We start from the raw sequence: 9,215 nt of genomic DNA, 5'->3' as shown, positions 1-9,215 counted from the left end.
AATCTGTTAATTTTTTTTTATTTTATTGGGTTATTTTACGACGCTGTATCAACATCTAGGTTATTTAGCGTCTGAATGAAATGAAGGTGATAATGCCGGTGAAATGAGTCCGGGGTCCAGCACCGAAAGTTACCCAACATTTGCTCGTATTGGGTTGAGGGAAACCCCCGGAAAAAATCTCAACCAGGTAACTTGCCCCGACCGGGATTCGAACCCGGGCCACCTGGTTTCGCCGTTACTCCACAGGTGTGGACCTTAATTTGTTAATAATCGTTCTTTAATACTATTGGCGTAGTATGAAAAGTGATCGACAATCCACAGTTCCAAATATAATATTGGCATGTCTTCACGATACCATAGAAATTGTCTGATAGAAATTGTCACGTATCATTTTCAATTGTTTGCTTTCATGTTTTCAAATCTTACTGTTACAATTTTGTGCTACGCGTGTTTATTATTATAGGAGAAATAAATTTGAGTGAGGAACAGTCAGTTATTGTCGGGTGACAGAAGGTATAAGATCGGTTAGCTAGAATCCCTAAATTTCAGTAAACCATTGAAAAGTAAACTTCATGCTTATGTTAGTGAATTTGGTGTCCATGTTTTTTCAACCAATGGAACAGTTTTGTTATGTAAGATTTGTGAAAAGACAGTTAATGACGAAGAAAAGTATTTTATAAGTCAACATATGTCAACTACGAAGTAAAATTGTGAGTTATGTTGATAAAATTTAAATTTATTGCTAAAATATATTATGCCTTTTTAAATTTATAATGCCTTTTTCAAAATTTATTGTGACTTTTTTTTACGTTTTCATTGCCTATTGTAACTGTTATAATTGCCTAAACATCCGGGCTCTAGTTATATCTGAAACACAAGTTAGATATGCACTGACTTATACTCAAGGCTACGGAAAAGAATGCTCGTTACTTCCGTTTTCTTGCGTATCTTGTGTGGAGGTACAGTCGATTGGCACAATAAATAAAATTGTATGCAACAATAAGCAATTCTTTCAGTAAATGAATAATTTCAAGGGAAAAATTGTTCCAAGGCCGGGTATCGAACTCGGAACCTTTGGCTGATTTGTATAATACACGTTTACTGTCCGTTAACGGAAAACAACAAATTTAATTCACACAGCAAGTGTGCACCTAATTCTGGACTCTGACTTCTGTCAACCCACTTGAGGTATGTCGATAGAAGTGGAATAATTAAGACGGGGTCTGGTATAGTTCCTGGGTAGCTCAGTCGGTAGAGCGTTGGCGCGCTCAGCCAAAGGTCCCGGGTTCGATTCCTGACCCAGGAACAACTTTTCCCTTGAAATTATTCAAGTCAGCTTCACAGAGAGCTATACCTGAAAGCCAGATTTGCATAGTAAATCAAGTCCACTTTTTAATAAAAATGTGATAGTTCAGGTATAGGGCTAAGGTACAGCAAACACTACTTTATTCACTGCCATAGTTAACCAACCTAATATTGCTGTTACTTTCTCAGAGACAGCACTTCAGTCCAAAAGAAGGGAAGTAATTCATGTAACCTTCACAGCCGTACTGAACCAAGTCCATAGTGGTTCAGAATATTGTCTCATTGCTATCAAATAACGTTTTAATGAAAATGAGTACCGGTAGCGATGTTGAGTCTTCTGGTGAAGCATATGTTCCTGATTCATCGTTTGAATTCTTCGACGACTTTATCAGTCAGTCGTACAGTAGGTAATATCGTTTTAATTATGACATTCGAACAATTACAATAAGTAGCCTATAATTTGTTTATCGTTGAGGTTAAGGTTAAGTAATGTGTAATGTTTAAAATATAGAAAATGTTTCATAAATATTAAGTTATGTTTTTTAACAATTTTTAATTTGCATTGTACTGTATTGTAATTTCAGATAACGGCAGTAATAAATCTTCAAAAAAATGGAAACTTGCTTAACAGGGTAGGTGCAGCTTAACGCAATGAAAAATTGATCATATTCATTTTTTTTTTCTTCATCCACATGGTTTATATAGAATTGCAAATTAATACACTGAAAAACCTATCATTTTTTTAACGCATTAAGATTATTTTCTAAATTTTAGCATGCAATTATATTAATTATTTAATTATTCCAAATGGCAGCTACACGTTTTGTCGGAATCGAGCGTTTCCCTCTTAACTCATCCAATTTTCAACACTTTCATGTTCTGTTTTTTTTTTTTTTTTTTTTTTTTTTTTTTTTTTTTTTTTTTTTTTTTTTTTTTTGAAGCTTAAGGATAGCTCTACAAAATTGACCACCATCAGGTTACTAACTAAATGGATAATATTTTTAATTTATATTTTAATTTATGTAACTGATTTTCAAGCTATTTTAGCACATAAATTATTTTTTCTAGGTAAAATATTTAACTGAGAGGCATGATTATGGTCAATTTTGTGCATTATATATGTGTTAACATGCACAAAAAATCATACAATTCTGTTCAGTAGTTTCAGAATAAAAAGGAAAACGGATTTGTAAAATGTAGTTTCCGGAAAACGAGCGTGCCGTTCTCCACTGACAGCTGCACGAGCATAATGCAGAGTATTCCATTTAGATTCATAACTTTGCAACTAATGCGGATATTAAAATAAACTTGGCACAAAAATGAACTTAAATATTTAGTACATATATATATATATATTTTAATATTTTGAAAAAATGATTTTTTGAAGGTGTTAAGCTTTACCTACCCCCTTAAGGCTCCACCCAGCTTAAGTAGGCCTACAAGACAAATGGATGTTGAAATCTATATAATACTGACAAAGTTATTTTTGTTCAGTCAAGACATTTCTAGCATTATCCTAAGATACTGAAAGAGAAAGTTTCTAAACATAAGGGCATTATTCTATATTCTGATGCCTGTGATGGTCAAAATCGGAATATCAAAATGTATCTTACATTCCTGAAACTTGTCAACAGCACGAACATAGCAGCAGAGACAATTGATCACAAATTCCTGGCGTCCGGTCATCCTTTCCTTCCAAACGATGCGGACTTCGGATTGATTGAAGCAGCAAGTCACAAGAAAGAACCCACCTACAGTAAGTTCCTGGGGATTGGAAGAAACTACGAGTATCATGCACGCAAAGAGGAAATGCTCAAAATGTTGCATCATTGAAGTTAAGAATTCTATTTTTCTTTCTACTGCAGCTTTAGAAGAAGCTATCATAAACAGAAAGAAGGATACCAAGGAAACTTCTTTTAGTTGGATGGACATTAGATAGATGCGAGTTGTGAGAGGTTGTCCATTGTCCCTTTATATTACACTTCAAAGAAATCTTGACTGCAGACATACCTTTTTGCAAAATAAATTTGTAAAAGCAGGTTAGTGGACGAAAGTTGCTTCCCTTGTCACATGTCATCCAAGATGTATTGCACACGGGCCGTAGAAATATTAGTGTGATCAAATATTTGTGCAACAAGTGGATAATCTTGATGATTATGGCATTCTTTCCTATTTTCTGCCTTCCTCTTAGTCTCCACATACGAGCCACATATCTTAATGTCGTCTCTCATCTGATATCTTCTTCTGCCCCGAACTCTTCTCCCGTTCACCATTCCTTCCAGTGCATCCTTCAGTAGGCAGTTTCTTCTCAACCAATTCCTTTTTCTCTTTCTTATTAGTTTCAGCATTATTCTTACTTCACCCACTCTTTCCAACATAACTTCATGTCTTATTCTGTCTGTCCACTTCACACCTTCCATTCTTCTCCATATCCACATTTCAAATGCTTCTATTCGTTTCTCTTCATTTCGTCGTAATGTCCATATTTCTGCCCCATACAATACCACTCTCTACACAAAGTACTTCACTAGTTTCTTACTTATTTCTTATTGTGCGACAATTTTCACAAGTGTTATAATAAGATTATCCACGAGTTGAATACAACACTTCATGGCATCTTAGCATTATAAACTGTGGGAAATAAATAGCTAAATGTATCAGAAACTCTAGTTATAGGTTAGAAATAAATTCGGCATCCATAGCTGACAAAGACATCATATGTTCGTATCGATTAGTTGCGCCTGGTATTGGCATTGAATAAAGAGAAATGGATGACCTTGCAGGTATTACAAACTCTAGTTATACCTTAGGTATCAAATTTTATGTTACAAATGGTCCTTTATTTTGTTAATATAGTTTCTCTGAACCACAGAGCTGTTTTATGTGATATTACAAAAGTGATACAAAATTGTTAAAGATTGAAAATAAATAATACTTTACCTTCTATCCTACCCAAGCGTTCCAGCATTACGTCATAGCAAATACGTTATTGCTATTATTGGCACTCGAGCCATAATAAGCCGATTACGCACGATATTGGACCTGTTTATAATGCTAGGATAACATAAAGAAAGATATGATAGATCTTCTCCCATACATTCCACCGATTCATCATTCATACTTTAAGAATCAACCAGTGGAGGTAAATACTAAGCTCCAAGCTACTTTCACTAGAGTAGAGGAAGATGATAATATTTTTACTGTGACTGATGTACGACAAAAGGTAACATGATTCACTTTCGTTGTCTGATTTACAATAGAAATGTAATAAATAAATCAATAAATACAAAGTTCCTTCTAAACATATAGGCCTAAAGTAGTTTTCATTTACACTGTAACATAATTTTTCCTGAAAGTTTCATAGCCATAGTGAACCAAGTCCTCATTAACTAAAAGAGCATATAGTATAAAATAGAAATGTTAATTTGTTATTTCCCAACAAAGATGATAGTTTTAAATTAACCCAGATAAGACTGACGTCCTATATATAGGACGGAACGTTTTATTTTTTTAACATTGCTGTGTAATATTTTCATAGTCGGCAATCATGATACCATAATCCCTATGTGTTATAAATTGCCTCCAATTTTTTTTCTTATATTTAGTCTGTCATAGTCATTGTTATTAACATATTTGTGTGAAACGTCCGGTGTCCTATATATATGACGTCAGTCTTATTTGGGTTAATATTGCCATATGTATTATTACATTATCACTCAACCTGAATTAATTATCTCGTGGAAACCTTAAGGATTGATTTTTCAAAATATTTTAAAATGGACTTGGTCTACTATGATTCTGAACCTCTCAAATCATAGAAATGGTCAAATGGACTGGGCGAGTTTTAGCATAACACTCTTCAATTACAGAGTGATTCTTATAGAAAGGACTATTAGCCCTATCATAAGATTTAAATAAGACGTCGTTGGATAAAATAAGCTTATTTATGAGAAGCATGGAAAATTACTAAAATGCCATAAGCACGTAACCATATGTATTTCTTGTAAAGTTATGACATCTGAACAAAATCGTTAACATTTTTCATGTTAGTTGACTTTTTCGGTCAGGGACTTATTCAATTCCGCAATCGTTTTATATGATACAGAAAGAACTGGACAAAAAGCTACTGAGTAGAACAGTGTCCTTGAAGCAAGCACAAAAAAGCTGCAGTCATATGCAACTGCACAACTGCAAAATGTCTGTTAGTTATGTTCGCAATAACCTTTTACCTTAGAATAAAAACGTTATACTATATACATAAAGAGAAGCTCTACAATACTGATAGCAAAATCTTAGTCTTACGTATTTCAGTGTATAATATAATATAATATAATATAATATAATATAATATAATATAATATAATATAATATAATATAATATAATATTTTTATTGGGTTATTTTACGACGGGTTATTTAGAGTTTGAGTGATATGAAGATGATAATGCCAGTGAAATGAGTCCGGGGTCCAGCACCGAAAGTTACCCAGCATTTTGCTCTTATTGGGTTGAGGGAAAACCCCGGAAAAAACCTCAACCAGGTAACTTGCCCCGATCGGGATTCGAACCCGGTCACCTGGTTTCGCGGCCAGACGCGCTGACCGTTACTCCACAGGTGTGGACTATAATATAATATAATATAATATAATATAATATAATATAATATAATACAATATAATATAATAATAATCTGTGGCGCCACAGCCCATGAAAGGCCTAGACCGACCAGCCGGCTGCTCGCCTCACGTTCACATGCCGAAACAGAGGTGGACGATCATCCAACCAGAAAGGAGCTATCGTGTGGTTAGCACGATGATCACTCCAGCCGTTATAGCTGGCTTTCACAGTCGGATTTCGCTACCTACCGTAGCTCCCTAAGTGCATCACGATGCTGGTAGGCATCTGTCTTATACACTGGCCAAAATTTTTCTCCCGTGAGGACTCGAACCAGCGCGCATTCCGTAACGCGGGTCCTAGACAGGATGCCACGACGCTATGAACCGGGTGATGTGATGTGACGCGACGCGACACGACGTGACGCGACGTGACGTGACGTGACGTGATGTGATGTGATGTGATGTACGTGACGTGACGTGACGTGACGTGATGTGATGTGATGTGATGTGATGTGATGTGATGTGATGTGATGTGATGTGATGTGATATATAGGCCCTATTTGATGTCAACATTTACATCCATGTAATGTGAACCTCACAATTTTTGTATGCGGTGCCACAATTAAATTCATTACAGATATTCCTTTTGTAGACGCTCTTATAATTTAACTTTCGACCCCATTTAAATTGATCAGTATTCCCACCTTTAAAACTTAACGACTTAATCTATATCATTCAAAATTGCCACTTTTACAACTCCATTCTTGATTTCTAGTTCACTTATATCGAACACACAGTTTCTAATAATACTTGTTACTAAACCTTGCTACACCATTGTCCAATATGTTCGTTATTACCTATGTCTGTTTCTTGTGTACATTCCATTTTCAGATCTCACTAATTTTCTACACATTACACTTCGCTATCCTAGCTAGCCTGTCAAACTATACTCCTAACCTATTTTCATTATCTTCATCGTCTCACTTAACTTCCTATTATACTCCTCTAATTCATTATTTATTTTACTTACTATGTCCTTAGCCGTCTCTAGACCAGAAACAACCACTTCACCCTTTTCTGTTATAAACTCGTCTTTCTTTTTCTTCTCTTCACTTCTCCCCATTCCAGCCTTGCACTCACAGAAACAATTTCACTTCTCCTCTAGGCACTGACCTTCCTTCCCACTAATCTAGTTAAATCACTTCCCGAGTCACTTGAATTTTTACTCGTGTCACTAAACTTCATTGCACTTGTGGTACTTAAGCCGCTCTTGTCTGATTTCTTCACATATGTTTTCTTCTTCTGTATTCTTGATCTCCAGCATTTCCTAGTTCTGTCTCGCTTCCTCCGGCGCGTTCTCCAATTCAGCCATTTCTCCTTCGTCTACACGTACCTGGTCAACGCTCTTGTTATGATAGTTACTTTCCACCACAATTGCTAATTGAACAAATTGTTTACCACCTGTCACGTATTTTTTGTCCCAGTTCGAATTCCAATCTTGTCTTAACCTCTGTTTAGTTGGGCTGGTCGGTATTAATCTATGCCAGTGATTTTCTTCAATTTCTATACTTTCCAGTTTGTGCGATAACTGCTGTTGCTTCATTTTATTTTCCTTTTGACTAACTCTGCCAGCGAAAATAAAACAATATTGTTATTATTATTATTATTATTATTATTATTATTATTATTATTATTCCTCACGATTGTAATTCCATCAGTTTGTCCATTAGTACCTTGCGACCTCGTGTCCATTTCTTCAGATCTCATCTGCTCTTTTTCATATTGATGTTATCGCTTCTTCGTATTTAATCTAAATATTGGGTGATCTTCATTTGCCTTACAGAATTCTATGTCCTAGAATTTCCCATTGATTTTTATTTATCTTCATATAATTTAGCAAAGTGTCCATAAGCTCTTGCCGCCTTCATGAAAGGGAGTAGTAGCTTCCTTTTACATCTGATCTCGTATCTCAGGTCTTTTTACACCCTCATTCCCGTTCCTCGCACTCTGTATAAGTCCCTTAATATTTTTTCTTTCGTTACTATGTTTGAGAATCTTATCACAATAGACCTTTTACATCCTAATCCAATTCCATAAGTATCCTCGATGTCTTCTGCTCTTACCTCCAGTTTGAAGATCTCGTAGCATACTTTGCGTACTGCCTCCCCGGTTTCTATTGCGAATTCACGTCCCTTTTCCTCTACTCCGAAGAATAACAATGTCCCTTTTCTTCGACTTATTTCCTACTGCTTAATTTTCCTCTTCATTTGTTCTATTTCTTGTCTCAGCAATGTAATCTTCTCACTGTATCCCTCTATGTTTATCTTACCCCTTTCAATCTCCTGTGTGTTTTCACTTGATTCATTATTATTTGTCCTTTCTTCATTATTTAAAGTTCCTATATTACGATTTACTAATTCTTTCGCCCCTGTCAATGTTAAATGTTATGTTTTATTTAACGACGCTCGCAACTGCCGGAATTTTGTCCCGCAAGAGTTCTTTTACATGCCAGTAAATCTATTGACATGAGCCTGTCGCATTTAAGCACACTTAAATGCCATCGATCTGGTCCGGGATCGAACCCGCAATCTCGGGCATAGAAGACCAGCGCTGTACCAACTGTGCCAACCAGGCCGACTCTCCTGTCAATATTTCCTGTTTTACAGTCCTATACATGTTCACTTTTCTGGATTGAAACTCCTTCCGTAACATTTCCTGAGGGCAATGCCTCTCTACTTACAACAGCAGAGTTCAACTTGCGTCCGTTCACTACCAGTGCTTATTGACAACTGTGTATAATATGAGCCGTTCAAAAACAACCAACGAAAATAAAAAAGAGCCGTTTAGAGCAAAAGTGGTGTAAGTCAAAATTGATTAACGAGGTTTAAAGTAAAAATTCTGTAAAATACAGCGCAAAGTAGCAGTTAATATGTCCTTCGTACTATCCACTAACTACTAATAGTTTAAATAAAATGAATATTAATGGATACTTTGCGCTGTATTTTACAGAATGTTTACTTTAACCCTCATTACCCATTTTTGACTTACACCACTTCTGCTCTGAACGGCGCATATAATATATTGTAATAAAACAATATAACATAACATAATATAATATAAAAAGAACTAAGGAAGATACTACCGAAGTGATTTGTGTGGAGTGCGACATTGTATGGGAACAGAAACTTGGACATTACGACGAAGTGAAGAGAAGCGACTAGAAGAATTTTAAATGTGGATGTGGAGAAGAATGGAGCGTGTGAAATGGACAGACAGAACAATAAATGAAGCTGCGT

General features: G+C 35.6%; 1 non-coding gene across 1 annotated transcript; it reads left to right on the top strand.

Annotated features, from left to right (window-relative positions):
• The first annotated feature begins 1,233 nt into the window (after positions 1-1,233).
• TRNAS-GCU (transfer RNA serine (anticodon GCU)) lies at positions 1,234-1,306 on the top strand. Its single transcript has one exon. It is a non-coding gene; the product is annotated as a tRNA-Ser (tRNA).
• The last annotated feature ends 7,909 nt before the right edge of the window (positions 1,307-9,215 follow it).

The sequence above is a fragment of the Periplaneta americana genome, chromosome 2 (genome assembly GCF_040183065.1).
Source record: "Periplaneta americana isolate PAMFEO1 chromosome 2, P.americana_PAMFEO1_priV1, whole genome shotgun sequence".
In the NCBI taxonomy this organism is placed as follows: Eukaryota; Metazoa; Arthropoda; class Insecta; order Blattodea; family Blattidae; genus Periplaneta; species Periplaneta americana.
This window is presented reverse-complemented; position numbering and strand designations above follow the sequence as displayed.